Genomic DNA, 12801 nt, shown 5'->3' with positions numbered 1-12801 from the left:
GGGCACCGTCCTCATCATTGGCATGGTATTTAAAGGGTTAGGTGTGACGTGTTTAAAGGTTCATGCGAATTGTGGGTCAACAGCACGGAGGGAAGAAAGGTTCCGTACGGGCTTTTACGGCCGGAGTGAATGGCTGCTTTGTTAGAGTGTGGAGGGGATTATGTGAACGTAGTGATCTAGGCTACAGACTGGTTACAGAAAAATGGAAGGTTCACGAACACGTGGACGAGACGGGACAACAGGCAAGAATTGGCAAGCATAGCGAAAGATAAGGAGGTTAGTGGTTACGTGGGGAAAATTCCAGAACCAGCAAAGGGTTTTTTTTGTTTTTTTTTTAATGCAAAGCTGTGGCATGCAATAAAGAAAGTAGAAAGCAGTGGCCATGCAGAACATAACAGATGATAATGGAGGTAGAAGGGAAAAGCATATTTTATTTGTGAAGTGTTTCTAGGGTGCCTTGTGATTTGTTGATACCGGACGGGTGAAGAGCGTTGAACTTGTATATGAGATAAGACTCCCTATCACGTCTGTCACGTGTGGATCTAAACCCGGTTTCTAGAATATATAGTTTAATGTTGTCAAAATTGTGACCATGAACGTTAAAGTGTTCGGCGTCTGCTTTGGGGAGTTTGTTGGACGTGTCGGTTCTGTGTCCGGTAAGGCGGCTGTTCATTTGTTGGCCGGTTTCACCAATGTATTGCATAGAGCAGTCGCCGCATTCAATGCAGTATAAGACATTGGAGCTTATGCATGTGAATGCGTGGTTAACGGGGTGGGTGTAATTGCTCGCAGTGCTTTTGATGGAGTTAGCGTGTTGAACGTGCTTGCATGTTTTGCAGCGCGGGAGGTTGCAAGGTCGTGTTCCCGTGTACGGGGTGCTTGTTTTGCTGATTTTGGCATTGACCAAGGAGTCTGCCAGGTTTTTTGCGTGTCGGTATGTCACCCGTATGGGCTTTGTGAATATATTGCTAAGTCGGTCACTGCTTTGGAGGAGGGGCTCGTGCTTCTGTAGAATGGCTTTGATGTTTGGAAGTGCGTTGGAATATCTTGTGATGAAGCTTATTTGGCACGCGCCAGGCGTTAGCTTTTAGCACGCGTCCTGTCGCATGCCAAATAAGCTTCATGGCTTCACGGCTATGCTATTTACTATGGCCCTAGATAGAGAAACCTTACTGTCCCGGGAGCCCAAGAAAACACAAAATAATAGTTTTTTTTTCTTTAATCACTCTTTACAACCGCGCACTTAGTAACGATTGACTCATCTTCAAACGTCACCTTACAGTAGCACAGAAGTCATTTTTTAACACCCTGTTTTCTTCCTATACAACTGTTAAGTAGGTCAGTAAGATGAACCATGCGAAGTAATTCACACCACCTAGTCGTAATTATCGTAGAAATCGAATTTAAACTACGCCGCAAAAAGCGACCGTCCGCAACGGCGGTGAAGAGCGGTACCAGCTTGTGATCTGCCTGGAACCTCGCGATGACTCTATAAGGAGAACGCTCGCTGATTGGTCTAGAGTAATGTTGTCTGCTACTCCGCTGTCGTCTGCTACTCGGCTGTTTGGGGTTATAAAAAAGCCTTTCTCCTGGCTCGGTAATGATTCGGGCGATCCTTCTATCCCCAATTCCCCGGGAGAACTGGCAAAACTGGTTTACGGGGCGGCAAAGGGACAAGGCGCTGGCCCCCACTGACCGGCCAACCAGAACGAGTTCCTTATCACGTCATCGGTGACGTGCCATCATACCTTCTTCTCCTCGTAATACCCGGAGTGGCGAGTTAAGGGTGAAGGCGCGGACCCAAGTTTATGCCAGTTTTTTTCTGGGAAACAAATTTCACACATCAAAACCTTTAGCGCCATTCGGTAAAATGACACATACACTTCCATCAGACGTCTTAATCTGAAATTTTTTTAGAAGGCCCTCTGTACTCCTTTAACATAGTTCACGCCGACGACAAAGTTAAAGACATTTTCCCTAATGGCCCTGGTATATCATATTCCGCAGGCCACGTAATATACGTGATCTACTCACTTCGACCCGGCGCAACCATGGCTGCGCACCCTGCAAAGGCTCTCGTTGCCAATAAACCTGCCAATTTATTGCTCCATCCACCTCGATCTCTGGCGCTGCTAATGATTTTAAGTTAACAATTACACAAACCTTACGTTGCAGTTCCTTCAACCTTTGTTACATAATTGCCTGCAAACTGTGTAACAAATGATACATCGGCGAAACTCGCAACAGTATCCGCGAAAGATTCTATGGGCACACAAATCGGATATCGTTAATAACCGCTCGACCCCAGTAGCGTTACATTTTAACCTCCCGGGGCATGACATAAAATTCATCTACTTGTTACTACCTCGGAATCCGGTTACAATACTGACATCAAACGAAAAAGAAAAAAAAAAAGAAACGAGAATCTTATTTCATTTCGAAATTTCCAACCTTGCAACCGCACGGTATCAACGCGTATGGCGGCTCGCTGCGACCATTTACACTCTGAATTTCTGTCCTTCTTTTTTTCTTGTTTATTGGCTATACGCTCCGCATTACAGGTGTGCAAATTTTCACATTTTACATCACGTTGCCCAAAGAATTCAACCAAACACTCCGCACCATTTTCCCAGAGCCCGGAAGCTCTTTGCCAGCTAGGTGCTCGGTGTCCTCAATCCTTCGCCCTTGAGCCCTAATGGACCATTTCCGACAACGCGTATGCGCATGCCCAGCCCTTGCGTCCGCCATCTCTGAGTGGAAAACATTACTATGGACCCACCTGCGGGCGACTGTCATGTCCCATTAGGGGGAGACAATCAGTTTCAAGTTTACGCGGACGTTTGAGGTCTTCATTTGACAACCCTTTGTACTGGCATGAGTATAATGCGCTTTCACTCTTTCTGCATTCTTGTTCCAACCTTCTCTTGCTACTTTCTTACGCAACGTGCTAGTCCGAAGAGCGTCACCATGTTTGGGGGGAAAGACACGACGTTCGACATCCCGCAGCCAGGGGCGACACGAATATGAAAATGCTCCATCCCCCGAACGTGTAAGAGTCTTCCTGATTTTTTGTACCTAGCTGGCCGTTGTGTCCGTTAATACTTTGTGCTACGTCCTCTGTGTATGTCTACCCGAACTTGTCTATCCTCTTATTTGTATTCTTTTCAACCCTCGCCCTCTACTCTTTTGCGACTTGGGTTTCATATATTCTTGACTGTATTTGTAGCAGGTCCTCAAACGTGAAGAAGTGCAGCCTACTGCACGAAAGTTTCGTTTTTCGCAAATTAAACTGTTTAATGCTCTCAACCGTTTTCTCTTTATTTGTAAGTAGTTACGCTACCGTTACCGCTATAGTTACGCTTTACCGTTACAAATTACTTCATCAAAAATGTAATACCTTATCGATTAAAAATGTAACGCGTTACTTTTTCCCGTTACTTTTAAATTGTGGGCCATAGCAAAGCCAACAAGCCTGCAGTGAAGGGAACCATGCAGCTCTTGCTGCAAATTTTAATAAGAGACACCAACATACATGATAAGTGAAATTCACGAATGCATTTGAAAGCAACACACAAAACACATACACGCGTTTGTTACAGATTTATACACACATTTAAAACAACATTGAAACATCCGCGTCGAAACATCCGCTTCGTTTTGTTACTATTGTCACGTTCAGCCTGCACAATTTATCAATCAGTAACCTATTTTACTGTTGCTCCAGTAGGTCGCGGTAGTAAGGGATTATCATATTTCTGTGGCGTGCATGGAACAAGTGTGGAACTGGAGACGGCCGTCACAGTGACCTCTGCGTCATTGTTTCAGTCGAACTCGTGGTGGAACAGAAGAACAGATTGGCTTGCTGCAAAGGGTTGCCATTGTTGACAGAAGGTTAAAAAAGTAATCGATTACTCAGTAATTGATTACCGAAAATTGTAATGAAATTACTTGGTAAATTACTTGCTCATCAATAAATCAATTGATTACGTTAAAAATACCGAAATAAGAAATTAATTACTCGTAACGCGTTGCGCACAACTCTGAGACACAGCAGTGGTTAGATAGTGCGGCCAATTTCCTTTAAAAGGAAACTGCCTTTTAGGAAACTAAAAGGGAACTTAAGACCTTACAGGCCCAGGATATCCTTCTAATGTGTGACCGTCTACAGTAATGATGTGATAAGCAGGAAACGAAAGTGTGCGAAACTTTGCGCTAATTGTTTCCGGAACTCTCCGAAAGGATATTTAATTGTTTCCGGAACCCTCTGAAAGGAAATTGATATCATTGAGCAATGGCGTAGCCAGAACTTCGGTGTAGTGGGGAGGGGGGGGGGGGGGGCTCGATACGAAAACACGTCCCACTCCACCCCCCTCCCCCCGGTGTGATCCTGTGTGCAAGAACACACACATACTTGTGCACACTGCGAAGTGCAGAGTAAAAAAAAAGAGTTGATTTATCTACCATACACAATACGATTACATGCGACACATACAGCACACAATATAATTACATCTATTCATTGCCATGACCAGTGAGGTGGATTCACGAGATTGGGAATATTTTGAAAAGCTCATCCTTTGAAACTCATTCAAGAGTGCTGCTTAGATAAGAGTCATGAACTGCAAGCACTTTCGCGATTATCACACTGGTCATATTTTTTCCTCAGATTTGCACGATTTGCGTGGGTCGGTCCGTGGCAGGTAGGGGAGGGGGAGGGCGTGAGCCCCCTCCCTATATTTTCCAGTTACTTCCTTCATTCAGCCTGGTTGCCCACATAACATAAGTAACATTCCAGTATGAGTTTTTGCGTTGCTTACCGAAGCCATCGCGGTTGTTTATTGAGACAGGAATTATAATCTGCTGCTCATACAATAGCCTTATCGATACCTTGTTGGGTTGTCTTGAGGAGATTCACGTACTGGTAGTAGAAAACATCCTTTTTCCAAAGGCAGAGCGAACCGCTGATGAAAGGAGGTCGCTGGCCTTAGAGGGGTGGGGGTGGGGGGTTCCTCTTCAGAAATGGTACCATTTAGTATACTTTTGGGACAGGTAACCGAGGAGAAATCTCCCCCCCCCCCCCGTACAAAATGTCCTCACAGAACCGCTCCCGAAGTAGTTTTCTTGATCATGATCGAGCATAGATCTTTAGTGTCTTCACTCTGGAAACTGAACCTCACCGCGTAGCACGTTTTGCTCGCATAATTGCCATGAATGATGAGGTTGTCCCTGCTGATTCCGAAAGAGAAGGGGGCGTACGCCTTTTTGTGGAAATTTGGACTATGGTAACTGACACAAAAAGCGTACGCCCCCCTCTCTCTCTTCCAATGAGAATAACCCTATCTTTCGTGGCAATGGCTTGGGGCAGATCGTGCTTTGTGATGAAGTTAGTGCGTTCAGGGCAACGTGAGTTGGGAAAATCAGGAATGTGTTCTATAAAATAATCTACAGCATGCGGTATATTTGGTATACCGGAGATAAGAGTCGGTGTTGTATCTATGAGTTGTGACGGATTCATATAGTTAGCAAATAAAATGTATTAGGTGTGACGTTCTGAAGCTTTTGCCCACATTTTTCTCTCTACATCCATCCAACCTGTAGGTTTCTGTCGAGGCTACATAAACCGGCGTAGTGTACACAAGCGTATCAGTATACGGATATACGTAGGAGTTGATCCTTTCTAACCAATCAGCTCAGTGCAAACTTCCTCCCGGATGTGCCGGGGGTTTATAAACGACAGCCTGGCCTGACAGAAACAACTATCGTCTGCAAACTGTAAGTCCTATTCTGCTCCTCGTCTTCATCTCCAGTGTTAGTTGCTCTCGAATTGGCTATAGATATGCAATTTGTTATAGATATACAGGGTGTCCCAGTTAAATGTGACCATATATTTTTTAAATATATCCATCACTTTTGCCGAGATGAAATCAATTGCAATATAGCATATGCTGAAAGGCACTCCCTAGGAGGGCATTAGCAGACTCCTAAGACAATGTCGGAATTAACTTTCAATAATTAACTTTTTAATTATAAAAGCTACAGAGTTGTTCCAATGAGAACATCTGATCTCTCCGGTCACCAGATACCAAAGCCGTTGTCAGAACAAAAATCTGTTCGATAGATCGTTCGCGAGAAAATCGTGAATAGCTGACCTAGCTTTCTCTGACAATGCTGCTTTATATGTTGACCTAGCCTTTAGAACTGACTCAGCCGGTGCAAGTATAAATGAACACCACCTCTGTATCACCCTTGCTTCCTAACTCAGAACAAACAAACAAAAACACGTTATCTCAGTGTTGCTGATGTCATTTCTTGTCGCCATCGGGTACCGCTTCTAGTTTGCTGCCATCTCGTTGGAACGGTATCCGGGTTTGCGGAAAATACGCCCTGTGCCAATCATTACGCCAATTGTTACGGTCATTTCTCCCTATTTGAAGAGGGAGAGGTCAGTATGCGCCTTTTTACGGCAATTTAAATTGTCACAAAGAGGCGTACGTCTCCCATATTCAACAAATCAGGAAAGTGAAAGATGTCATTCTGCATGGTGGGTGCAAGGACCGCAAGTCTTTGTGGCACCGGAAGTCGCGACGGGGGCTTGTTTATGTTTACCCGAGAATGTCGTGTATACATAGTGGTAATTGTGTCTTGTCGTGACAAGACTGGAAGGTGGGTATGAACAACCTTCTTCCCACTGCACTCCTAAAAAAAAGGTGTACTTTAACTCCCTTTTCTTGCCACATACGAGGGGCGTTCAAGTCAAACCAGAACTTTCTGTCTCCTGAATGTATAAATGGCTCCCGCTCCTTTTTTTTCATCATTTTCACACGCGACAGGTCTCCGCGTTCACCACGTAGTGGTTCAAAGTTTGTGCAAAACAGAAGACACGTGCTAGACAAGATGGCCTACAACGAGGTGAGCGCGCACATCGAACATCAAATTGTCATGAAGTTTCTCGTGAATGAAGGCGTAAAGTCATCTGAAATTCACAGAAGACTTCAGGCTCAGTATGGCCACGATACATTTAGCCGCAGCAAAGCGTTTGAGTGGTGCAAACGGTTCCGAGACGGCCGTACATCAGTACAGGACGACCCGGCCGGGGCGGCTCAGAGCCCAGCGTCAGAGTTCCTGAGATCATCCAACTTGTAGAGCGCCTGATCCTCAAGGACCGACGGATAACATGTCTCGAACTGGCTCGAAAGACGGACCTTTCTGTGGGAACATTGAACACTATCATTCATGAACACGTCCAGTTTCGGAAAGCTGGGCCTCATCACCAAAGGAGTCCTCCTCCTACAGGACAATGCACGCCCGCATACCGCGCATCTCACGACACGCACCTTACAGGAACTTGGCGGTTAGTTGCTGCCACATCCCCCTTACAGTCCAGACCTCGCCCCCAGCGATTTCCATCTCTTCGGGCCACTGAAGGCGTTCCTTGGGGGCCACCACTTCAGCTGCGACGACGAGGTCAAGAATGCGGTCCGATCATGGCTGCTACGCGTCGGTAAGGATTTCTACGCTGCTGGCATCCAAGCCCTCGTGAAACGCTGGGACATGTGTATTAGTGCCAGCTGGAGATTATGTTGAAAAATAAAACTCGCCTGTAAGTTCATTTTACTTTTACGAAAAATGAAAAGTCCCGGTTTGACTTGAACGCCCCTCGTATATTTTACTCCCTTTTGGAGAGTACAATTACTCTCAACAAAGGAGTCGCCACACTCCCACAAGGGAGTAACGTTACTCCCTACCGGAGAGTAATGTTACTCTCCAGTAGGTGGTTAGTGCGTAACCCCACATCCTAGAGGGAGTGAACAGACTTCTTTTTTGAGAGTAATACCCTAGTCAGACGGCAAACCTAAGTCCGTTAACAGAACGGCCATTACTTCACCTGTAGTCCAATCATCATTTAGAATGACATCGTTCTCTGCCCTGATTTGTTGAAAATGGGAGGCGCACACCTTCTTTATTACAATTATGCTGTTCATAATTGCCACAAAAAAAGGTGCACGTCTCCTGTTTTTGACAAATCAAAGAAGAGAACGATGTCATTCCAAATGATGATTGGACTACAGGTGAAGTAACGGCCGTTCTGTTAACGGACTTAGGTTTGTCGTCTGACTAGGGCATAATTGTACTCTTCATGGGGTGATGTATGTGGCACGTAAAGGAGTTACAGTACACCTCTTTTTTTAAGAGCGTGGCTCGGCGTATTCTTAAATTCTGCTAATACTTAGCATGGGCATCTTTCTAATAGAACGCTGAAGAGCTGCTGAATACGGTGAAGAGCATCCACCAATCATGAAGGTCTTTCTCCTCTTTCTTCTCGTCATTGGATGTGAGTATCCATGGCAACGTTTACGAAACATGTCCCCATGTTTACCATGCTGTAATTATTCCGTTCAAGGGGCAGTAGCTGAACCGTGGTGGGGAGGGATTCGGGCCAGTAGAAGTGCTGATACGGGTAAGACTATCATTTTACCATCATCGATGAACGCCAGGAATATACTATGGGGTGTAGGACCCTCATTGGGTGATAAGGATCATTATACTAGTCAGCTTCTCTCTCACTTACATTTTTCACTAACATTGCACCCCCTGGAAATAATGGCACACCACTTTCCTGTATTCTCGTGGTTTAAAACAGTCCCTCGAGATAGCGTAGTTTCATTCAGAAGGAGAAACAATGGCGAACCTGTTGATTTACTCTTGAAAACCTCGAGCGATGTATTTCCCAGTAACACACTGAGCAACTGAAGTTGTGGAGCGCCTGATCCTCAAGGACCGACGGATAACATGTAACGGATAACGGATAACACACCCCCTGTAAATAATGGTACACCACTTTCCTGTACTCTCCGTTCAAGTGAATGTTCCTGTATGTTGAAGTGTTAAGGTTTTAAACCGAGTTGGTGCAATTAGATGGATGTGAATGTGCTATTTACAATTCAAAAATGTCACTGATGTCGTTAATCGTATCCCTGGTGATTAAAACTTCCAGTTCATTCCTGGCGTTTGGACCGTAGAAGTGCTGATCCCGGTAAGAAAATTATTATACACGTCGATCGCCGAATACTAGTAATATTCTGAACAGCTTCCAATGAAAGAACCTGAGGCGTCGACGCCATGTTTCTATAGGGCCTATAGGACCCCCGTTGCATAATAATAGTCCTAGCACTAGGCAGTTTCTGTTTCATTAACTTTCTTTCTTTTTTTTTGGCTGGCATAGAAAAACACGAGAACACATGCAGTCATTCGTAGCCCCCTGGAAATAATGGCACACCACTTTCCTACATTCTCTTGGTTTAAAATAACACCTCTAGATGGTGTTGTTTCATTCTGGGGGAAAAATAATGGCGAGCCTGTTGATTTATTCTTCAAAGCAAGAATGCTAGTAACACAATGAGGAACCGAAGTGTTACACTATTAAACGAATTTAAACAGTTGATGCAATTAGGTGGAAAGAGGGAAGTTGTTCCTGCTGATGTGAATGTGCATTCTGCAATTCAAAATGTCACTGATATCGTTACCCTATCCTGGGTATTAAAGCTTCTAGATATCATTACTTATCAGTCATGTGATCGATATCACTGATCATCAGTCATATCTTATCCACTAATTACGTCAGAATAAGGCTACCGATATGGAGGCAGAAAGGGAGTGGCTTTGGGTCGTTGTGACGTGGTTGTTTTCATCATTATCTGTCGTTGATGCCATCTTAACTGAAGTCATTATGACGTCTGTCGAAAAAAACCATACAGCCATCTGTATGAGCAATCATATGAGGCTCGTATATGTGTTTATTGTATGAGCAATCATATGAGCTATATGAGCATGTATGAGCTATATGAGCATGTATGAGCTATATGAGCATGTATGAACTATATGAGCACTCTCTCAAACAGCGTATGAGCTATATGAGCACTCTCATACAGCGTATTCATGTACATGAATGCACAACCGTCTGAACAAACGTGCAACATGGCGTGATTAGGCTAAAATGACAACACGTGATTACAAAATACCGGTTTATTCAGGTACTGGCGCGACGTAGGTCCCTCAGAAAGCTTGCCAAATGCTTTTGATGAGCTTTTTTCGTTTCTGTACAGGCACGTTTGATGTCGATAGTTTACCGTTTTCTGCATATTTGACGAAGGTATCTGTTGAAAAGAACGAACAAAATTAGAACTGCGCTAAATTTCTGCGCCTACAAGTATTCCAGTTCCCACAACTTATACAGCCGTATGGGTTTATGCTGAAATGAACATGACTGGGGCCCGTTTCTCATCCCAACGCGTAGATCACACCTTCAAAGCATTAAGTTGTATTTAGTCAGTCGGAATAACGCACGAAGTCATTTTGCCGATTAAAATTTAACGTAACCTTCCTCTAATGCTGGTGATGTCCAATGAACGCGGTTCTGAAACATCTGAGTATGTTTGCGTTGTGGTTGCAAAACTGAGTGCATGTACTTGTTCGCGCAGCAACGGGTTACTGACACAGAGTGTTCATGGCTTGCTTCACTTTGGGGCATCCAAATACACATTTCATGCTAACGTGCGATTTCGGTATGCCCTGGTGCACGACATTATTTTAAACACTCTATACACACATGCAAAGGCTATCAGCGAACCGGCTTTCCACAAAAAGTAAAAAAAAAGCACGAATATGGTAGTTGCAGACAGCTAACCCGACAGACATAAAGGGCGATAACGGAAAAACGGGACTGCAACGTACCTGTATTGCGCACACACCTGCCACGGCTTCTGTAGTTTGATTCTAAGGTACACACACAAAACATCTTCAGTGATCACTGAAACGGTACAAAGACGCTGTCACAGCATGGAGACGGCGACGAAAATATGAGTCCCACGCAGAGCGCAGCGAAATACGTCCAGACGGCTCCGAGAAGCAGGGTAGAATAAGCAAGTAAGCGTCCAAGCACTGAGATGGCACTCGCAACGGCTTGTATGAGAATCCAGGAGCCAAAGAGAATGTAGGACACGATCGGAACGGGAAATATGCACCTAAAATTTGAACAGAATCGCAAAAGAAAGGAAATGGAGCTGCGACCGTTACGGCCCGCCGACTGTGACGAGCGTCTCTTGAAAGGCCATCACCAGACGCTGTGGCGCCAGCACTTCTAGGTGGATAATTGGTTAACTAAACGGTCAACCTTTCTCATACTGCTCATATCTTTCTCATACTACTCGAAATGCAGCTCATACTGCGCATAACGTTGCTCATACTGCTCATTGCTTTTCTCGTATTGCTTATATCTGCGCACATAGCGCGTCGTTGGCCTTGCCGTGCGGTTCATACCATTGCTCATTCTGCCCATAGCGCTGCTCATACTGCTCATTGCCTTTCACATATTGCTCATTGCCTTTCACATATTGCTCATTTCTTTACACATATTGCTCATTTCTTTACACATAGAAAGTTATATGAGTTTTTTCAACAGGGATCATTGGCTCTAACGCTAATCCCCTCACTACTGAATATTTATGTATTCATGTCAATGTGTCGGCAGCATGTCCACATGTTTACCATGCTGTAATTATTCCGTTCAAGTGGCAGTAGCTGATCCCTGGTGGGGAGGGATTCGGGCCAGTAGAAGTGCTGATCCAAGTAAGACTACCATTTTGCACATCCATCGTCGATGAATACCAGTAACCTCCTGAACAGGTTTTAATGAAAGAACCTTACACTATCTATCACTAGAATCATTCACATCATCTGGAAATAAGGGCACACCAGTTTCCTTCATTCTCATGGTTTAAAACAGTTCCTTTAGATAGTGTAGTTTCATTCAGAAGGAGAAACAATGGCGGACCTGTTGATTTACTTGTCAAAGCCTCGAGCGATGTATTGCTCAGTAACACAGTCAGCAACTGCAGAGTTAAGCTTTTAAACACAGTTGGTGCAATTAGAAGGAAAGTGGGAACTTGTTCTGGCTGATGTGAATGTGCTATTTACAATTCAAAATGTCACTGATATAGTTAATCGTATCCCTGTCATTAAACGTTCCACGATGATGTTAATATATTGATATTTTTATGTATATTTATGTATATATTGATATTTTACATGTCTTCAATGGACCCTTGGAGGTATTCTGAAATAAATAAATAAATAAATACGACCAATGTCACTGACTATCACTAATATCGTATTCACTGATTACGTCAGCATAGCTTCGCTGACGTGGAACGGCTGTGACTTTTGGTTCGTTGCGAGGTGATTGTTTTGTTGATTATCTGTCATTGGTGACGTTTCTACCGAAGTCATTATGACGTCATTGGCTCTAACGCTAATCTCCTCACCACTGAGTATTCATGTATTCATGTCAATGTGTCTGCAGCATGTCCACATGTTTACCAAGCTGTAATTATTCTGTTCAAGTGGCAGTAGCTGATCCCAGGTGGGCTATTCGGGGCGGTAGAAGTGCTGATCCAAGTAAGACTACCATTTTGCACATCCACCGTAGATGAAAAACCAGTAATCTACTGAACACGTTTTAATGAAAGAACCTTACACTAGCCAGTTTCTCTTTCATTTAGATTTTTTACTGACATAGGAAAAGAGGCGATCACATGCAATCATTCAAATCTTCTGGAAATAATAGCACACTACTTTCCTCCATTCCCGTGGTTTAAAACAGTCCCTCTAGATAGCGTAGTTTCATTCAGAAGAAGAAACGATGGCGAACCTGTTGATTTACTCTTGAAAGCCTCCAGTGATGTATTTCCCAGTAGCACAGTAAGCAACTGAAGTGTTAAACTTTTAAACAGAGTTGGTGCAATT

Source organism: Ornithodoros turicata, unplaced genomic scaffold (genome assembly GCF_037126465.1).
Source record: "Ornithodoros turicata isolate Travis unplaced genomic scaffold, ASM3712646v1 ctg00001175.1, whole genome shotgun sequence".
NCBI classification, from domain to species: domain Eukaryota; kingdom Metazoa; phylum Arthropoda; class Arachnida; order Ixodida; family Argasidae; genus Ornithodoros; species Ornithodoros turicata.
This window is presented reverse-complemented; position numbering follows the sequence as displayed.